The 21760-nt window shown below is 40.1% G+C and overlaps 1 protein-coding gene across 6 annotated transcripts in view; it reads right to left on the bottom strand.

Moving 5' to 3' along the window:
• LOC119515882 (14-3-3 protein beta/alpha-like) overlaps positions 1–21760 on the bottom strand; it is a 159276-nt gene that overhangs the window by 80294 nt on the left and 57222 nt on the right. The gene's annotated exons all lie outside the window — the stretch shown is intronic.

Genomic DNA, 21760 nt, shown 5'->3' with positions numbered 1-21760 from the left:
TTAATGCAGGGAAACTAAGACACTCACCCATCCCTTAAACAAGAACCCCCCCACCTCAAATTCTCCCTCTAGGGAACCCAACTTGAGACAACTCCTTTGTAGTGAAGGTGCTGGCTTTCTTTCTGAGACGCGAAGATGAGGCATGCCCTCTGTGCTGCTTTGGATGTACTATGTCTGCCCCAAAACCCATGTTCTATGATGCAGTCTTGTGGGGGCAGATGTATTAGTGTTGATTAGGTTAGAATCTTTAGATTAGATTATTCCCATGGAGGTGTGGCCCCACCCATTCAATGTGGGTCTTGATTTAATCATTGGAGTCATATATAAGAGCTCAGACAGAAGGAGCTTGCTGCTGCAGCTTAGAGAGACATTTTGGAGATGGCCGTTGAAAGCTGACATTGACATTTTGGAGAACACTCTTTTGAAATGCAACCTGGGAGCAAGAAGACGCCAGTCATGCGCCTTCCCAGCTAAGAGAGGTTTCCCAGATGCCATGGGTGTTCTTCAGTGAAGGTACCCTACAGTTGATGCCTTTGTTTAGACATTTGCATGGTCATAAGACCGTAACTTTATAACCAATCCACCTTTAAAAGCCAATCCATTTCTGGTGTTTTGCAAAACGGCAGCATTAGCAAACCGGAACACCCTCTCTCTGGGATAGTAGTTGCATTCTGAATTCTCTCTAAATCTTTTGGAGACCTTCACAGTCTAGATTTGCTAATCTTGAGGTCATTGAAGAGACACGTTTGCAGGAAGCTTAGAGGGAATCAGTACTAACTTGTCTTCCCTGCACTCCAGTACCAAAGGGAAACCGGCCTGTTCCTAGGGTGGCAGACAGTTTTGGGGGCAATCTGTGGGAATCAGGCAATCAGGCAAGAGAAGATAGGCCACCATCCTAGGGAGCAATCTGGAGGAAGCACTGACCCAGTAAGGCCTGGAAAACAAATCCTCCACTTCTTGCTACAGCTTAGAGAACACGGCTCCCTGGAAGGAATCCATGGGTCCCAGAGAACTGCGGGATCATATTAATAAGAACTCTCAATTAGAATCCTCCATTTTTGATACTTCTAGCTGCATACAGGCTCAGTAAGGAATGGAAACTGTGAACTAGGAATTAAATGGGTTCCTCATCCCTTTGACTGCCAGGGGGGCTACACAGATAAAAATAATTCATTATTCTTGGTGGTTACACCATTCCCAAAGGTTGAACAACGTCAGTTTTGTTACCTGCCTTCTTGTGGTCAGTCCGCAGGACACTGGCTCAATGGCATCCAGTTACCAACTTGTGCTGGTAGTGGACCACTTGTTGATGGGGCCTTTTTCTACTCTATGTTTGTGCTTTCACTCTGATGTTTTAAAGATGTCTCACCAGCCACAAAGGAATGATGCCAGTTAATTTTGTTTTCTTTATATAAGTCTAACAATAACTATTTTCTTTTATGTTTTATTAAAGAAATGGTCCATGGTTCACAAGGATGCAGCGTCTTCTAATGTCTGTTAATTCTGGGGTCCCAAAAGAAATAGCAGAAAAGATGAATATTCTGACATGTGTTATTTTAAAATTCTTTAAGATCTGAGAAGCCAAAGGCAAAAAATGCTCAAAAACAAAGAAAAACATGTGAAGCTCCGCTATGTGTTCTGGGCTCTGTGTCTTTCTGAGACTGATCCTGCTTCCTGGCATGCATTTTCCACCCTTTTCATGAAAGAATCCATCTAAGTCAAAACTTCTTGGAAACACCGTCTGGTCATTCCAACCAAGAATGTTCTCTCTTTGATCACCTATTATTGTATCATTTAGATGGTATTTAACGATATCGCATAGAGAAAGCATATGGGGCTATGGGAAAGCTGGGTAGTTTCGTAGGACTTGGTTCAAACCCTGACCCCAGGATATACTGTGATCCTGGAGGGGTCATCTGAACTACCTAAGCCTAAGATTTTTCTTCTGATGAATGACCCTGTTATGTAAAGGACTGTAAGTAAGGATTGAGGTGAGACACTGAATCTCAGGAGCCCAGCAAAGTAGACTCTCAATATGTATTTTTCTTTCTCTTCTTCCTTGTCTTCCTCTTGTTACTCATTATCTCTTTTTTTCTTAAACTTTTATTTTGAATTCCAGACTTAAAGTATAGTTGCAGGAAATAATACAAAACCCATTCTCCAATATAAACTACCCAGATATTCAGATCCACCAGTTTTTAAATTTTCCATAGCATTCTTTCTATCTCTCTATCAGTCTATCACCTATCATCTATCTATCTGTCTATCTATCTATCATTTATATATCATCTATCCGTCTACCTATTTATTTTTTATTTTCCAAGCATTTGAGCCTAAATCACGCTCCTTGAACAATTCATACTTCCATGCACATTTTGCAAGAATATATAGTTATTTGATCATCTTAAGTACAATTATCAAATTCAATAACTTTAATATTTATATAAAGCTTACAGACTATATTCCATCTTTACAATAATGTCCTTTTGAGTCTTTTCTCCTCCATTATTAAATTCAGTCCATCTAATATATCTAGATCATATTATAGTACATGATAAATGTATTAGATCCCATATATTTGGATCACGTATTGCATTTAATTGTCATTGTCCCTTCAGTTACTCTTTTTTTTAGAATCTGGAATTCTATATACAGCATGAACTTTCCCATCTCAACCACAACCACAAGCACACCATGCAGTGGAATTAGTAACATTCACAATGTTGAGCTCCCCTTACCACCACCCATTACCAGAGCTTTCCCCTCAACCCAGACAGAAACCCTACATTCGATATTCATTAACTCCCCGTTCCTCCTCCTCCCACCCATAACCTGTACTCTACTTACTGTCTATCTGTTTGCACATTCTATCATTGCCTTTTATACAGGGAATATATGTGCCATGGTTTTTTAACTATATTGCAAGCTATTGATAAGTAGAGGATTCAAGAGCAGGTAGCTTATTTGAGAACTGATCCTAGGAAGCCTCAGGAGGGGCATTGGGGCTGAGACTGAGAAAGGGAAGTGTTCTAGTTTGCTAATGCTGCGCAATGCAAAACACCAGAGACGGATTGGCTTTTATAAAAAGGGGGTTTACTTGGCTACACAGTTACAGTCTTAAGGCCATAAAGTGTCCAAGGTAACACATCAGTAATCGGGTACCTTCACTGGAGGATGGCCAATGGCGTCCGGAAAACCTCTGTTAGCTGGGAAGGCATGTGGCTGGCATCTGCTCCAAAGTTCTGGTTTCAAAATGGCTTTCTCCCAGGACATTCCTCTCTAGCAAGCTTGCTCCTCTTCAAAATGTCACTCACAGCAGCACTGAGTTCCTTCTCTTTGAGTCAGCTCATTTATATGGCTCCACTGATCAAGGCCCACCCTGAATGGGTGGGGCCATGCCTCCATAGGAATATCTAATCAGCTATCACCCACAGCTGGGTGGGGCGCATCTCCAAAGAAACACTCAAGGAAATCTAATCAAAACTGATAATGTCTGCCCATACAAGATTACATCAAAGATAATGGTGTTTGGGGGACACAATACATTCAAACTGGCACAGGAAGGCAGCCAATTCTGGGCATGCAAACTAAGCAAGTTACAACTGTAGGTAATTAGAACTTAATCCTACAAGGAAACTCTGGAAAATGATTTAAAGCACGTGGCTAGGGTATTAAAACGTCATTGGCTGAGGGCTGTCCCAGGACACTTGCAGGCTGCTTTGGCCTCAGGCAGAGTCTCTTTCCCAGAGAAAGATCCAAATTAAGATGCAGCTACTGGCTGCTTGAACTTCTGCCCTGAAATGATCAGGCCTGGAGGTAAGAGAGGTGCCTTTTGCTGAGAAAGAAAAAGAAGTTAGTGATTATGAATAACTCCAAAACAAAGAAGTTTGAGTGTCAATATTGACCTTTATGTAAGGCACTGGGTCAGCTATGGACTGCTTTGGGGGGGGCGGGGTGCCTCAATCTTGCATTAAATAACTTATTTAAATCTAGTTGAAGAACTTCCCTCAAAGCCCATTTAGCTTGCCCGTGTATAGACAGAAGTATAAAAATGCATAAATATACATGTTTATATATGTATGCATATATACAAATCTGCAAAACAAGATAATTGCAAAAGTTCCTTGCAGAAGTTTAGCAGAGAAACCAATCAGGCCACCCTGTTCCAAGGAAACAAATAACTCTGAGAAGGAGGACAAAGGGTAGCTACGTGAGGGTGAGCAGGAGTCCCATGTAAAGGAGCATCGACTGAGAAAGGTGATTTGACTGAGTGCGGAAGATGCATGATGGATAACTAGGTGAGGGGTGGAGAGTGGGGGTTGAGGGTGATGCACATTTTAAGAGGAAAGAACATCGTGCAAAGAGGCTCCAGGACACAAGGGAGTGTGGAACCAGCAAGTAACTTGAAGCCAAGATATGAACTCTTGACTCCAAGAGTTTCTCCTTCGGTTTGTGAAGGTGGCATGCATTAGTGAAGCAACCTTGGCCAAGCTGTTTAGTTTACCTGCATCTCATCTTCTGTATCTGAACAATGAAAGGAAAATAACACCTATTTTAGAGCAGTGCTGTCATGGAAATGGTCTGTCCCTGTGCAGTCCTGCACCATAGCTGTCAGCCCCCTGTGGCCATTGAGTGCTTGAAATGTGCCTAGTGAGACTGAGAATGAATTTTAAACTTTATTAAATTTCAGTTAATTTAAATTTAATAACATGTGACAAGTGGCTACCATACTGGGTAGTGCAGCTTTAGAAAGAGGTGTTAGGGATTAAATGAAATCCCTCTTTTTATCTAAAGCATCTGGCATAACATGGTTTAGAGCTCCTTAAAAACTTAATACTCCTCTCCTAGTGAAATCCTGGTCTAATAAACCAGTTCTCAGTATCGGATGCTCATTTAAAATTGCTTCTCAAGTAGGGACATGCATGGGTTCCAATGGGGCTGGCCAGTCAGCAGCCCACACTTGCAGGGATGACTTTCTGGGCATTCTTTCAGCATCATGATTGACTTGGTAAGCTGAAGACAAAATTCAAATGGCAGCCACCCAGCCATATGAAATATCTCAATGCTAACCTAGACAGAGGACAAGAACAGTCTCCAAGCCTGCAGAAGCAGGTTAGGCAGATGGCCCAAAAGACAAGAAGAAAAAAAAAACCCACTTAAAAAGTAACAATCAGGGGCTGAAAGCTATTAAGTTCACTCTTCTAGTTCAAAGGGATTTCAAATGGCAATTTGTCAGGCAACTGTTGTCACTTTAGACGCCCCCAGTTGGTTTCTTTGAAGCCCTTGATTGACTACAGGAGGCTATGCCAGATTCTTCTAAGGACAGGATTTCCACAGTCGAACATATTTATGTCACAGTAATTATAACTCTTCCCAAAGTTAATCAACAAAAGGCAAACAAGTCCAAGTTTGGGAAAAGAGTTATGTATTCTGCTAGGCTCAGGCAGTGTCCTGGGTGGCTGTATGCAAAGCAAACAACCGGGTGGATGGTTTGGTCACTTAATTGTGCTAACCAGGCATTGGAGAAAGTTCTTCTGTTGGCAAGGGGAAGGGGGAGTCATAGCTTGAGGACACCTTCCTCTGTCCTGCTTGTTTTGTCCAACAGTAGTACAGGTTTCAGCTCAAGATGGACAGTTTCTAGGAAAGATGAGCCAACTGAGAAATAAGCAACCTAAGCGAGGTGAACACAGTATTAGCTCTCCAGCCAGCAGAGGGATCTTGAAGGAACTGTTTTACCATTTGTCTCTGGAAATAGATGCAAAGGCAGTGTGCCTTCAGGATGTGGTGAAAGGCTTGATTATGGAGGGGGGCAAAGGGAAATCAGCAAGTGTGAAAGAACTGCAGAAGATACTGTATGCCTAGTTGAGGCTCTCTTCTGGGAATGGAAAGAATTGAAAATGGAGAGTTTGAGAGAGGATGTGATAAGCACTTTGAAGCATTTTTGCATTAGAAATGATTATTTGCAAGTCCAGTTTCTATTTGTGGGGCTCTTAATAACTCATTCATCAAGAAGGGGTCATATGCTCCATGGCATTTGCAGGGTGGGGTTTTTTGGGGTAGAATCTGCAGGAGCAGCAGTCTATTCTAAGCACCCACAAGGAAGGGGCTGAGAAGACACAAACTGTCATCATACCCCAACTTCCCCCTAAATGTCCAAGCACTCCACAACTCATGCAAAAGTAGCATCCAAAGTAGAAGCAGGGAGAGGAAACAGATGGCAAAGATGAGCACCACAGAGTTCCTCAGGAGAGGACCAGAAAAGAGGCCCCTGACAAGCAGCTGGGTGCCAGATGTCCCTGCTCTGCAGCCTTGGGGATACATCCACAGCAAATAACAAAAGCGACTGGCAGAAAGAACCTGGGGACATGCTTTTGTTGATATCTGCTTACAACATGTGGGACTGGGGCCAGGGTAAGGTCAGGAGGAACAAGTCACCAGAGGGAGGATGAGCTGAGGGAAAGGCGGCAAAGCTAGGAAAGGGCCAGAAAGCCTGAGCAGAAGGAAATCACGCTGTAGCCGTTTCAGGTGGTCATCCCCAGGTACAGGGAGCCAGGTGACAACACGCATGGTGGTGAGAGCACATGCACACACAGAAGGGGATCAAGGTCAAACCCAGCAGGGCGTCTGGTGCTTGAGTCTGTCTGGTGGGTCTGCTGAGCAGAAAGGACAGGAAAAGGAAGTCACGTGGAAGGAGCAAGGCCTGAGGTGATGCTGACTAATATATCTCCTGTGCCTTCTAAATTCACCTTCCCTGAACAGACTGAAGAAATTAACCCTCACACGAGAGTGTGCCTAAATTACTCAGACAAAAGCAAATGCATGAGTATATGCATGGGCAGCAGAAGTCATGTGACATCACATGGAATCCAATTAGCTGGCCAAAAAAAAGGTGAGGATAGACGTGGACCAACAAATGGGTCTGAATTCATTCTGGAAAACGTGTGCTGCCCAAATAAGGAAAAGGGCTTGGAAAATATTTTTAGTGGGGTTTTCGTTGTCTTCTTAAATATGAAAGTTTCTAAGAATTTATGCTGGTGAGACCAAGGCAGCCCTGTAAAGAATTTGGAGATGAATGTTAGGTACTAAGGGCAGGACAGATGGGTCTGTCTCCCAAGGAACCCAGTCAAAAAGGGGGGTGACTTAACCCAAAGGGAAAATGCAAAGTCCTTCACCTGCTCACAAAAGAGATCTTTAGTCATATGGAAATTTCAGAGCTCACTCCCTCACTCATCCATCCATTTACTCAGGCAACTGCATATTTACTTTAGGGTCACATCCGATGATTACTATCCCTTGGTTGCAGTTTTTCAGTTATTGACTCAAATAATGTATAGGCTGTGTGTGCAGGTACATTCTAGATGGAGATGAGAGAAAAATTAGTAAATAAGTAATAGCTGATGGAGATAAGAACTATTAAGTAATAAATTGGTATATCATCACAGAGAGGACTGAGCAGGATAAGGAGGTATTCTAAATTGGTCAGGAAAGGCCTCACTTATGAGGGGCCCATCTTGTGATCAGCACAAGGAAAAGTGTTCCAGGCAAGGGAACAGCAAATGCAAAACCGTAAAGAAGGGCGAAACGCTGGTGCCTTCCCTCTGTTCAGCAGGTGTGATTTGATAAGGGCAGAGTAAAGCAGACCTGTGGTCTCCTTCATTCCAGACACAATAGTTCTCTTAAGGTAACCGAATATCAACGTCAAATTTGTGGTTGCCACATCTCATGATTCCCCCTGAGAGTCTTATGGTAAACAAATACCATCAAGAGTTCTTCATAAATACACCTTCTAAGCCACTTTATCACCATTTTTATTTAGTGTCATTGAAATTTATGTCCCAAATGTAAAAAAAAAAAAAAAAAAAAAAAAATCACTTATCCCTGCCAATTGTTAGACACAATTTATTCCTTCTGTGAGCCCTAATTTTGTTAGGCAATGTCATCAATAACCTATTGCATCATTAGATAGTCTGAGAAGTGTACCACAGGATGTTTCATCTAAGTTAATAATAAAAAATGTAAATCAAAAAGGCAGCACTCCAAGGCATGAAGCGGACTTCTGGAATTCTCCCTGTGGGTGGATGCTGCTCCACTGATAGAGTATTTGGAAGTAGAGCCTTTCAACCAGTCACTGATCCAAACCATTGTCATGGGATTCTTTCTACATTTCCCCTTATTTTCCAAAATGCATCACGAAACACCCTGTCAAATATCTAACTGCAGTTTGGCAGGCCAAGGGGGCCTCTTGGTCACTTGCCAGGTGAAAATGCCTTCTTCATCAGTGAACAAATGGGAATCGTTGCTGAGATAGCAGAGCACAACAGTGCCAGGCCTTTCCGTTGCCCAAGGTGATTTACAGGAAGTATCCATGTGGCGTCCCTGTAGCTTTACCACAGAGCAGTGCTTCTCTGATGCAGTGGGCATCAGCATACCCCCAAGGGGTTGTCAACATGCAGATGGTTGGGCTGCAGCCCCAGCATTTCTGATGCAGGAGGTCTGATATGGGGCTTAAGCATTTGTGTTTCTAACAAGTTCCCAAGGGATCTTGCTCTATGGGGTTGCACACCTTGAGAACCGCTGCCTCAACTGAACTTTCTGTTTTTCTGCCACTCTTAAAATGGAAAGGTGTCAGTGTAGAAACCGAGGTGGGTCTCTAGGTTCTGTTCACACCTTTGATTCCATTCTGTGGGAAAATCTCTCTAGCAGAGGGCTAAGTATTTCATAATCCTGTCTTTAGATTTTGTTGTAAAGGCCTCTGATTGTTGTCTTTCTCTTACTAGAATTGTGATTTTTTTTTTTAACTCATTGCCTCATAAATAGAGACTGTGAGTTAATTCAGGTTTGGCAAGAAGAGAGGGGGTCTTTTTTGATGTTTGGCCAAAAAGTCTCCTAAAACTTGATGCCCAATATAGGCTTAATCCAGTATTCCTTTAAAAAAAAAAAAAAGGATGATTGTGTGATTGTGAACTTTTTATTTCTCAGTGAACTTGTGCTAACTTCTTGTAATCACTGAATCCTCTTAAAAAGAGCAGCAGAATGAGTAGTCTGTTCCTGAATCTTGCCTGCCACAGACATGTTTGGTGTCTGCCATTCTAATCAGTGTTCGCTCTGTTGCAAAATGAATTTTGAGGTATTCTCTTTTCTCCAAATCATCTGTCAACTTTACATCATCATTTCCAAGCTGTGTGCTCATGTCTGTGCTCATCCTTTTGTTTGTCTACCTAACACTCACAGTCATCTGCTCATTCAGGACTTGTGTCCTTTTGCAGTTCCACATCACCTCCCCATGAGCCTTCTTTCTTGGTCCATGGGTCCATGTCTCAGTGACAGGAAGCATCCCATTGCTGAAAGAATCTTCATGGCTTATTTCCTCTCATCCCCAGGAATTTCAAACTCTTGAAGGTGAGCAGCCACTCAAGCCCATATGGAGTCCAACTGGTCTCCAGTGATCACATGTATCCTATGCTTGAATCGAGAGAAGATGAAGAAAGAGACCTTCAAACAGATCCAAAGATGAGAAGCACTGCTGGACAGTCTTCTAACTGTGGTCCATCTGGCAATGGCCATCATACTGAAATGCACAGTGGCTTCCCATTTTGCTCCATGTGGACAAGACTCCAACATAAAAGAGGCTGCATGAGATTGGATGTTACTTCCCTGCCTGTTCTTCACCCATTCAGATGAGCTTGTCAGTTACCAACCCTCCCTCTTCCCTGAACACATAAAGGTTGTGCTCTCTCCACCTGGAACTCTCTGACCCCAGCTATCTACAGAATATGCTTGCTCATTTCATTGGGGTCTTTACCCAAATGCCCCCTTCTCAGTGAGATCTTTCCTCACTCTTCTATTTTAAAATGCAACCGCCCCCACCCCAACTCTTCCAAATCCCTCCTTCCTCCATTATGTTTCTCCTTAGCATTGTCACCATCTGCAATGCTATAGATTCTGGGTGTTTTATCTTGTTTATTGTCTGTTCTCTTAACAAGGGGTTTGAAACTGATTATCTTAAAATTCTCCAAGCCCATGTCCCCCATGGAAAGATTCTTAGGACTCCTGGAATCACTGCTACTCCAGTTTGAGGGCTTCTAGTCTAGGTTTCCATCTATTAAGTTATTTCATGAGTCTATAGGCATTTAAGGCAATATAGCACAAGCTGGCCCTCAGACAGACAGATGCCTGTATCTCACCCCTTACTCCCTCTCCAGCCTGGTTAAGCAAGAATCAGATCTTTTCTACCTATTGTAAAGAGACTCCCTAAAATTTTGCATGGTTTGGATAATCATCACACAGCAAACTTGGTCAGTTTCCACAATGCCAGGCTGTCAGTGAGTAAGAAAGTAATTCCACTAGCAGCTGCTATTTTTCAAGCAATTACTCCATGACAAGCTCTTGCTAAGTGCTTACAGATATCAGCTCATTTGATCCTTACAGTAAATCAGTTGGTTAGTGTGATCCCTATTTTAAAGACTGAGAAACCAAGGCAAAGAGAATTGATACAGCTTTCTCAAGTTTGTGCAGTTAGCAAGTTGGGTAGTAAGATGGAAACCAGGTACGTCTCACCTCCAAGTCCATGCTGTGTGTCCTCCAGCTCCAAATTTCTGCTCTCCAATCTTAAAGAGGCAGGTAACTTTGAAGGCCACTATGCAAATTATGATTCTGCTGTAATTATGGACTTTCACACATGGTTCTAGTTTCAGAAAGGTTTCCCAAGATCCTGTGATCTCAATCTAAGCATGTGGACTTCTCAGGAGCCCATCTCTGGGCCTGTGATTGAAAACCACTGAGGTGCAAGGAGACATTCTCCACCTTTCTTCTTTTCCATTAAGCTTTGGGGACTACATTTTTCACACCGAACATAGCCAATGGGCCCAAAGGCACATCTGCGTTTCTACACAGCCCCTCTCCCTGCCCCAACCTCATGTTCCCAAATAAAGAATAAGACAACCAAGTAGACACCTGTGTATACAGTTGCCTGCTCTGGCCAGACAGATATTTATTTGCTGTTATATGAATGAGGGAAATTTGCACTCAGCCCTGAAAATTTGGCCACCCTGGTCCATCCTTCCTCATCCCTGGCGATTTCTTTCCTGGAAATGGCTCCAGTCTATAGGCACTTTGTTGTATTCTGCTTGAAGACTAGTTCACTGTCATGGACAGATCTGTTTTGCACCTGTAGGTGGGCCTCATAAGGGGCTCAAGCTGTCAGGGAGAGCCTCTGGACCAAGGCTAAATCAAGTCTTTACACGACAGGGAGGAAGTGCTTTTAGAGGCAGGTGTTCTAATCCTGTCATGCATTATTTTATGGGATGGCCCATCAAAATAGACCCTGTTTAATGGGGCTTGCTTTAAGGGGGTTGGCCTGTCTCACTGGAAGGAGAATGGAAAAAATGTAAGAACATAAACGAAGAACTTTAGTTTCTGCCATGCAATTTTACCCCCAACACAGAAAGAAACATCAGTGGAGAAGTATTAGGATCCCACCTCGGTAAATGGTAAATGTTTGATTTATGGGCCATCATTAAAATGATAGGAGAACATCTTAAGAGCATTCTTAGAGCATACGGGCGATGGCAAATGGCATTCTAGAATTGTTACATGGTTAATTATTTTTCCTAAATAGTTACCTTTTAAAATTAAAATAATTTAGTCTATGTTTAATTGCAGAATTTCTACAGCAGGTACAAGCAGCAGAATTAAAAAATACCTTTATTTTAACTTTCTGCATTTGGAGGTATGACTATTTGGAATTTAGAGTCAATATTCATGTCATGTCATTAATGACCCCAGATTGGACTGCTAGCTGCTTGATGAATGCTTGAACCAAATAAGAGAAAAGAGTAAAGACAGCCCCCAGCATAAGGGCTGAGTCCCACTCCTTCGGGACATTGTCTGCCACGTGAACGTGTGCCTGTGAAGACACTCTCAAGCCACTGTCATGTGTTCTGACCTCTTAGGAGGGATCATGCCATTTCCAGAGCTCTGCTAGGGAATTAAACTCTTATTCCTCAGGTTAAATACTAATTTATTCCACACATTTAAAAGATCATTTTCTTCTGCTTACCACATGGATCCCGGTTTTAGAAACAAATCCTGTGAACTCCTTCCTACCTTTCCAACCTCCTTTTTGAAGATTCCTCATTATTGCCACTTTTGAGTCTAATTCAAAAACTATAGTTACTCTCTCATCAGCTGGCCTTATTCTGCATTAGACACGTTTGCTCTCCACATTTTTGCCAAACATCACCATCGTTAACACTCTGTGCCTGCCCTCTCTCATTCGGAGCTGGATTTTCAGTGGTGGAAGGAGTCTGCCAGTGCCACATGCCAGGCTGAGGTTAGACGGAAGTAGGAAGGACTTTACTCATTTAGCACCAGGATCAACAACTCGTGTCTAGCTACCTCTAAGAGATGACACAGAAGCATAGATTGCCAGCAACTCACACAGGACCCTCATCTTCTCAGGTGCATCCATCCACTGAGCCGTGACAGAGGGGAGCAAGGAATCATGTAAGGGAAAAATGGGAACAGGGCTCCTTATCCATGGTCAGCCCCTGCAGGTTCTAAAAGAAGGAGACCTGTCCTTCACATGGATGTCCCTGGGAGAGAGATGGAAAATGCATTGGGAAGGGCAGAGACCAGAATCAGAGAACTCACTGGGGAGGTTAGAATCAATGAAATTTTTCTGTGGTGTTGAAAACCTAACCTAGGTGGTTGACATAGAAATGCAGAATAACTTGTAAATTGAAGAAACTGTTTTTCATGTTTTAAATTCTTATTCCACTTACATCACTTCCTGTTAAGATGGTTTTAATTAAATATCAAATAAATGCAAAAGAAATTTATAAAATGTGTGAGAAAAATGAAATAAAAAATATACAAGGCAAAATGAATTATCATTCTCTTATAGCAAGCACTCTGGCACCCACCACCCAGTTGAAAGAAAAGGATATTATTAACTCAGAGTGTTTCATGTGCCCTTCTATGTTCTCATCACATTTTTTTTTCCTATTCAAATTTATTTGATAGTTTTATCACATATAAAGTAACCCTGAGCAGGACTGTGGGAAGATGCTGGAGTAGGAAGACTCAGGAATTAGTCCCTCCACCAGAAAAACTATTAAAGAGGCAGGAACTGTCTGAATCAACTATTTCAAAACTCCAGAGTCCAGTAGAACCCTGTACAGCAGCCAGGACAGAGCAGGAGAAAGAGGCTGTAAATTATGATAAATTTCAGTAAACTGTTCTCTATGAGCAACACTGACTCTCACTCACTCTCGCAGCAGGCAGCAGTAGAGTCCGGCCACTGGCGTAGTTAAGTGGTGCCAGAAAGGGTCATAAATATCTGCTTCTCCAAGGTGCGGGGAAGTAAAGGGAGGCACAGTCCAATCTCTGGTCACTGCTTTGGATTAGATGCTTGGGATCACTGGAAGCCAGCTCTGAGGGTCACCATTGTTCCAACCCAGCCAGGACAGAGGTGGTGGAGGAGATTTAAAGATGGTAGCATCCTCGTTGCTGCAGAGGATAGTTGAAGGGCTGCATTTGCTGAGCAGGTGCAGAGTCAAGAACATGCAGCTTTGAGATGCCATGGAAGAAGTTTCAGGTGCCCTTCCTGGCCCTTCATAGTCTCCCTCATCTCCTCCCCAGGGCAGTCTGGAGTTGGCTGGTGCTCTCTTTGGGGGTCCCTGGCCTTGTTCTGACTGTGAAAGACTGACTTGGGAAATTCATCTCCAGTGTACCTCTCCCCCAGAATTTGTGTTTCAGGTAAAAGCAACTTAAGACAACAAAAGCCCTATAAGAAACGAGTGAGGTAGGTGGCCTAGGGAAATGCTTACTTGCTTAAGTCCTACAGTAGAACCCCTAGGAGAGGGAGAAGGTCTATTTCCTGGGGAGCAGAGAGGGCATTCAGACTCCTATAAAGAAAGGAACTCCTAAGTCCACTAGCAGGCACAAGCTCAGGACAAGACACAAGCCCAGAAAAGACAGGGAGGACCCTGCATTTCCATTCACCTTGGTCTGACTTTCCAGATTGGAAGGCTGAACTCTGACGGAGGCCACCAACCAGTGCAAAGCTGATTTTCAAAGATAGTGAAATGATTTTTTGCTTAGGTTTGCTTGGTTTTGTTAGCTCTTAATATTCAAAAAAAAAAAAAAAAAACTCTGTCATATCATCAGCTGGTTACAAACTCGAGAAACAGACATCTTGGGGAATAAATCCCAGAGTTACCATTTTAAAATATTAAAATGTATAGTGTGCAACAATGGATTACAGGACAAATAAATAAATAATAAATGATGGTCCATCCAAAGGAAGAGGATAAAAGTCCAGAAAATATCCATGAAGAAGACGAGACAGTGGACATACCAGGCAAAGACTTAAAAAAAAAAAAAAATGACCCTTAATATGCTCAAGGAGATGAAGGAAAATACAGAGAAAGAATAAAGGATATCAGGAAAACAATGAATTAACAATATGAGAATCTCAATAAAGAGAAAATTTAAAAAGTAAAAGTAACTGAATAGAGCTACTGGAGTTGAAGACCATAGTAACTGAAATGAAAAATTCTCAGGAGGGTTTCAACAGCAGATTGGAGCTGGCAGAAGAAACAATCAGTGAACTCAATAACAAGATGATTGAAATGGGTCAGACTGAGGAGCAGAATGAAAAAGTAATTATAAAAAGTGAAAATAATTAAGGCTACCATATTGCAGTTCAACAGTTTCAGGTATTTCCTTCTAGCTATTCTAATACACTAAAAACAAAAAAGGAATATCTATATAATGCATAAGAATAACCTCCAGAATGACATCTCAATTCCATTTGAAATCTCTCAGTCACTGAAACCTTATTTTGTTTCATTTCTCTTCCCATTTTTGGTCAAGAAGTCTTTCTCAATATAGCTTATATGGTGTGACCGTGTGATTGTGAAAACCTTGTGGCTCACACTCCCTTTATCTGGTGTATGGACACATGAGGAGAAAAATGGGGACAAAAAGTAAATTAATAATGGGGGTATGGGGGGGTATATGGGGAGGGTATGGGATGTTTTGGGTGTTCTTTTTTACTTTTATTTTTATCCTTATTTTTAATTTTTTTTGAGTAATGAAAAGATTCAAAAAATTGTGGTGATGAATGCACAACTATGTGATGATGCTGTGAACAATTTATTGTACATGTTGGATGATTGTACAGAATGTGAATATAGCTCAATAAAATTGCATTAAAAAGATTGAAAGTAGCCTAAGACCAATATATGCATTATGATAATCCCAGAAGGAGAAGAAAGAAAGAAAAGGAAAGAAGAAATAGTCACAGAAATAGTGACAGGAAACTTCCCAAACTTAGCGAAAGACATGAATATGCACATCCAGACAGCATAAAACAGGATAAACTTGAAGAAAAATGTGGCCTGACGCATACTGATCAAACTGTCAAATGCAAAAGACAAGGAGGAAGTTCTGAAAGGTCCAAGAGAAAAGCAATGTGTTATGTACAAAGGAGTTCCAGTTATACTAAGTGTTGATTTCATCAGAAACCATGAAGGCAAGAAGGTAGTCAGTTGAAATACTTCAAGTGCTGAAAGAAAGTAATTACCAACCAAGAATTTTATATCTGGTGAGACTTTCATAGCTGGGGAAAGATTAAGACATTCCCAGAAAAACAAAAGCTGAGGGAGTTCATCACCATTAGACCTACCTACAAGCAATACTAAAGAGAGTTCTTCAGACTGAAAGAAAAGGACACTAGACAGTATTCAAAGTCCCATAAAGAAATAAAGACCTCTGTTGAAAGTAACCATTTGGGCAATTATAAATGCCAGTATTTTTGTATTGTATTCTATGGTATGCAAGTCTACTTCTTACTTCCTACAGGTGCTAAAATGCAAATACATACAAAGTAATGATAAATCTAAGGTTTTGGACATACAATGTACAAAGACATAACTTGTAACCAACACAAAAAAAAGAGGAGGGATGGAGGGCATAGGAATAGTGTATGTGTATATGCTATTGAAGTCAAATTGGTAGTAAATCAAATATTATTCTTATATATTTAGGACATTAAGTTTTAACCCCATGTAGCCATAACAAAAATATGTACAAAATATATCCAGATAGAAATGAGAAGGGACTCAATATGGCAAGGTACAAAAAATCAAATAAATATGAAAGAAGGCATTAATGGAAGAATTGAGAGGCAAAAAAAGGTATAAGACAAAGAATAAATAACAAAATAGCAGAAGAAAGTTGCACATTATCAGCAGTGACTTTAAATGTAAATGGATTAAACTTCCAAGTAAAAAGGCAGAGATTGGCAGAACTGATTAAAAAAAAATGCATGACCCAACTATATGCTATTTATAAGAGACTCACATTAAATTCAAAGTCATAAGTAGGTTAAAAGGGAAATAATAATAATACTAATAATACTAATAATAATACTATGCATGTAGTATCCAAAATAGAGCTAGAAGAGCTATACCAATAGGTAAAAAAAGACTTTATGTCCAAAACTGGAACAAGGGATGAAGATAGTCATGATATACTAATAAAGGGGTCAATTCAACAAGAAGATGCAATAATCAGAAATATATATGCACCTAACAGCAGATCCCAAAAATATATTAAGCAGATACTGACAGATTTTTGAAAGGGGAAAAAGATGTTTCTATGTTAATAGGATAATTTAATACACTGCTTTCAGTAGCAGAACATTTAGATGGAAGATCAGTAAGGAAATATGAGAGTTGCACAATACTCTAACCCAACTAGACCTAACAGACCTACATAGAACACTTTATCCAGTGTTCATGGATCATTCTCCAGGCTAGACCATAGGTTAGGTCATAAAACAACTTCTGATAAATTCAAAAATATTTAAATCATACAATGTGTCTTCTCCAACCACAATGAAATGGTGCTAGAATCAGTAACAGTGAAAACTGGAGAATTCACAAATAGGTGGAAATTAAACCATGTACTCTTAAACAACCAATGGGTTAAAGAGGAAATCTAAAGTGAAATTAGGAAACATCTTGAGGTGAATGAAAATGAAATTACAACACACCAAAATTTATGAGATGCAGCAAAGGCAGTGCTGAGAAGGAAATTTTTAGCTCCAAATGCTGAGAGGGAAGTGTTTAGCTCCAAATGCTTAAATTAAAAATGTAGAAGGATTTCAAATCAGAGATCTGACCTCAAAACTGGAACTAGAAAAAGAAGATAAATTTAAACTCTAAGTGAACAGAAGGAAGGAAATAACTAACATTAGAGTGGAGATAAATGTAATGGAAAAATAAAACAGTAGAGAGGATCAACAAAGCAAAAAGTTGTCTCTTTAAAAATATCAATAAAATTGGAAAACTTTTAACTAGACTGACAAAGAGAAAAAGAGAGAGGACACAAATAATGAAAATCAGAAATGGAAAAAAGGCATCATGACAACCAACCCCACTGAAATAAAAAGGTCTATAAGAAGATACTATGAAAAGCTGTATGCCAACAAATTAGATAACCTAGATGAAATGAACAAATTCTTAGAAACACTCAAAATACCTACACTGACTCAAGAAGAAATAGAAGATCTTAACAAAACAATAACTAGGAAAGAGATTGAAAAAGTGATAAAAACCTCCCAAGAAAGAGAAACCCAGGACAAGATGGCATCACATGGGGAATTTCACCAAACATTCCAAGAGGAATCCTGCTCAAACACTGTCAAAAAATTGGAAAGGAGGGAACATTTCCTTAATTCATTCTATGAAGCCGACATCACCCTAATACCAAAGTCAGATTAAAATACCAAAAGAAGAGGAAATTATAGAACAATATCTTTTACTAACATAGATAAAAAAAATTCTCAACAAAATACTAGCCAACCAAATTAAGAGCACATTAAAACAAGCAGACACCATGACCAGGTAGGATTTATCCCAGATATACAAGGGCAAGGGTAGTTCTACATAAGAAAATCAATTAATGTAATTGTGCCAGTTTGAATGTATTATGTCCCCCAAATTATCTTTATGCAATCCTGTGTGGGCAGACGTATTAGTGTTGTTTAGATTGTAATTCTTTGATTGTTTCCATGGAGATGTGATCCACCCAACTGTATGTGATTGGATAATTTCCATGGAGGTGTGGCCCTGCCCATTTGGCATAGGCTTTGATTAGTTTATTAGAGCACTATATACGCTCAGACAGAAGAAACAAGCTCACTACAGCCATGAGAGACACTTGGAAGAACACACAGAGAGCTAAGTGCAACTGAGAGTGAAATTTTGAAGAGGAGCTGCAGCTAAGAGAGGACAAAACGCCCCAAGAGCAACATTTTGGAGAACACCATTTTGAAACGTAACCTGGGAGCCAGCGGATGCCAGCCACAAGCTTTCCCAGCTAACAGAGGTTTTCTGGACACCAACGGCCATCCTTCAGTGAAGATACCCCCTTACCTTGGACACTTTTTGGCTTTAAGACTGTAACTATGTAACCCAAATAAACCCTCTTCATAAAAGCCAATCCATCTCTGGTGTTCTGCATTCTGGCAGCATTAGCAAACCAGGACAGTAATACAGTACATTAATACAATGAAGGAAGAAAGCACATGATTATCTCTGTTGATGCAGGCAGGGCATTTGACAAAATCCAGCACCCCTTCTTGATAAAAACACTTAGAAACTATGAAGAGAGGGAAATATCCTCAACATAATAAAGGGCATATAGGAAAACCCCACAGCTAACATCTTACTTAATGGTGAAAGACTGAAATCTTCCCTCTAAAATCAGGAACAAGACAAAGATGCCCAATGTCACCACTGTTATTCAACATTGCGCTGAGAGTTCTAGTCAGAACTGATAAGCAAGAAAAAGAAATGAAGCATCCAAATAGAGAAGGAAGAAGTAAAACTTTCTCCATTTGCAGATGACATGATACTATATACAGAAAACCCTGAAAAATCAACAACAAAGCTCCTAGAGCTAAAAAATGAATTCAGCAAAGTGTAGGAGTACAAGATCAAAACCCCCAAATCAGTAGTGTTTATACATACTAGTCATGAACAATTGGAAGAACAAATAAAGAAAAAAACATTCCGTTTACAATAGCAACCAACAGAATCAAATATCTAGGAATAAATCTGACCAAGGATGTAAAGGATATGTACACAGAAAACTACAGAACATTGTCAAAAGAAATCAAAGACGATCTAAATAAATGGAAGGACATTCCACATTCATAGAATGGAAGACTAAATATTGTTAAGATGTCAATTCTACCCAAAGCAATTTACAGATTCAATGCAATCTCAGTCAAAATTCTACAACATTCTTTTCAGAAATGGGAAAGACACAGTCATCAAATTTATATGGAAGGGATAGGGGCTACAAATAGCCAAACCATTCTGAAGAAGAATGAAGTTGGAGGACTCACACTTCCCAATATTAAAACTTTTCAAAGCCACAGTAATCAAAACAGCATGGTACTAGCATGAGGGCAGGCATATTGACCAGTGGAATTGAACTGAGAGTTCAGAAATCAACTTTCACATTTATGGCCAAGTGATTTTTGACAAGCATGCCAAGTTCACTCAACTGGGAAAGAATGGTCTTTCAACAACGGTGCTGGGAAAACTGAATGTCTAAATGCAAAAGAATAGAGGTGAACCTCTACTTCACACCAAATACTAAAATCAACTCAAAATGAATCAAAGACCTAAATATAAGAAACAGAAATAGAAAACTCCTAGGAGAAAATGTAGGGAAGCATCTTCAGTATCTTGTGTTGGCAATGGTCTGCTAAGACTTTATACCCCAGCACAAGGAACAAAAGAAACAGCAAGTAAAGGGGATCTCATCAAAATTTAAAACTTTCATGCAACAAGGAAATTTATCATGGAAATAAATTGAAAACCTACACAATAGAAGAAAATATTTGGAAACTGCATATCTGATAAGGGTGTGATATCCAGATTATATAAAGAAATGCTTCAATTTAACACCAAAAAAGACAAACAATCCAATTTAAAAATGATCAAAGGCTTGAATAGACGTTTCTCCAAAGAAGATACACAAATAGCCAAAAAGCATGAGAAGATGTTCAATACTGTTAGGCATTGGGGAAATGCAAATCAAACCTCAATGAGATACCATTTCACACACACTGGAATGACTACTATTAAAAAAAAACAGAAAATTACAAGTGTCAGAGAGGATATAGAGAAATGGGAACACTCATTATTTGCTTCTGGGAAGGTAATATGGTGCATCCGTTATGGAAGACATTTTGGCAGTGCCTCAAAAAGTTAGGTACAAACTTGAAAGGTGAAATCACTGCCCTCCCCCCTACGTGGGATCAGACACCCAGGGGAGTGAATCTCCCTGGCAACGTGGAATATGACTCCCGGGGAGGAATGTAGACCTGGCATCGTGGGACGGAGAACATCTTCTTGACCAAAAGGGGGATGTGAAAGGAAATGAAATAAGCTTCAGTGGCAGAGAGAATCCAAAAGGAGCCGAGAGGTCACTCTGGTGGGCACTCTTATGCACACTTTAGACAACCCTTTTTAGGTTCTAAAGAATTGGGGTAGCTGGTGGTGGATACCTGAAACTATCAAACTACAACCCAGAACCCATGAATCTCGAAGACAGTTGTATAAAAATGTAGCTTATGAGGGGTGACAAGGGGATTGGGAAAGCCATAAGGACCACACTCCACTTTGTCTAGTTTATGGATGGATGAGTAGAAAAATAGGGGAAGGAAACAAACAGACAAAGGTACCCAGTGTTCTTTTTTACTTCAATTGCTCTTTTTCACTCTAATTATTATTCTTGTTATTCTTGTGTGTGTGCTAATGAAGGTGTCAGGGATTGATTTGGGTGATGAATGTACAACTATGTAATGGTACTGTGAACAATCGAAAGTACGATTTGTTTTGTACGACTGCGTGGTATATGAATATATCTCAATAAAATGAAGATTAAAAAAAAAAAAAAAGACACAATGCTGAGCAAAATAAGCCAGGTACAAAAAGAGAGATATTGTATGTTACCACTAATGTGAATTCTGTGAAAAATGTACAATGTTTTATACTGTAGAATGTAGGGGACCTAGAGATACCAATTAGTGGAGGGGGAATGATAATCTAATAAGAACAGATAAACTATGGAGGGTAATCTCAATGTTATGGGAATGCTCAGGAATGATTATGGTTTGTAAACTTTCTTGGATATAGTAAGATCATGTTGGAAGCAATAGAGTTATTTTAGGTTTTTTTTTTCTCTTATGCCTTTGTTTTCTTAGGGGTTGTTAATTTTCTTGGGGTATGGTAGGAACATGTTGGAAGCAATGTAGTTATTTTAGATTATTTGTTTTTCTTACTCTTCTGTTTGGACATGGTTTATTAATTTTCTTGGGGTATGGTAGGAACATATTGGAAACAAAGTAGTTATTTTAGGTTATTTGTTTTCCTTAATCCTTTTTTTGGTTGTTGTTTGCCTGTTTGTTTTTAATTTTTTGATAAACAAAGTTAAAAAATTGAAAAAAAATCAGTAGAAAAATGGGAGTAAAAACTAAATGACAAATAGGGTGGGATGGGGGGATGGTTTGGGTATTCTCTTTTCACTTTTATTTTTTATTCTTATTCTGATTCTTTCTGATGTAAGGAAAATGTTCAGAAATAGATTGTGGTGATGAACGCATAACTATATGATCATACTGTGAACAGTTGATTGTATACCATGGATGACTGTATGGTTTGTGAATATATTT

Source organism: Choloepus didactylus, chromosome 19, assembly GCF_015220235.1.
Source record: "Choloepus didactylus isolate mChoDid1 chromosome 19, mChoDid1.pri, whole genome shotgun sequence".
Taxonomy (NCBI): domain Eukaryota; kingdom Metazoa; phylum Chordata; class Mammalia; order Pilosa; family Megalonychidae; genus Choloepus; species Choloepus didactylus.
Note: the sequence above shows the minus strand (reverse complement) of the source record. Positions and strands in the feature narration are given on the sequence as shown.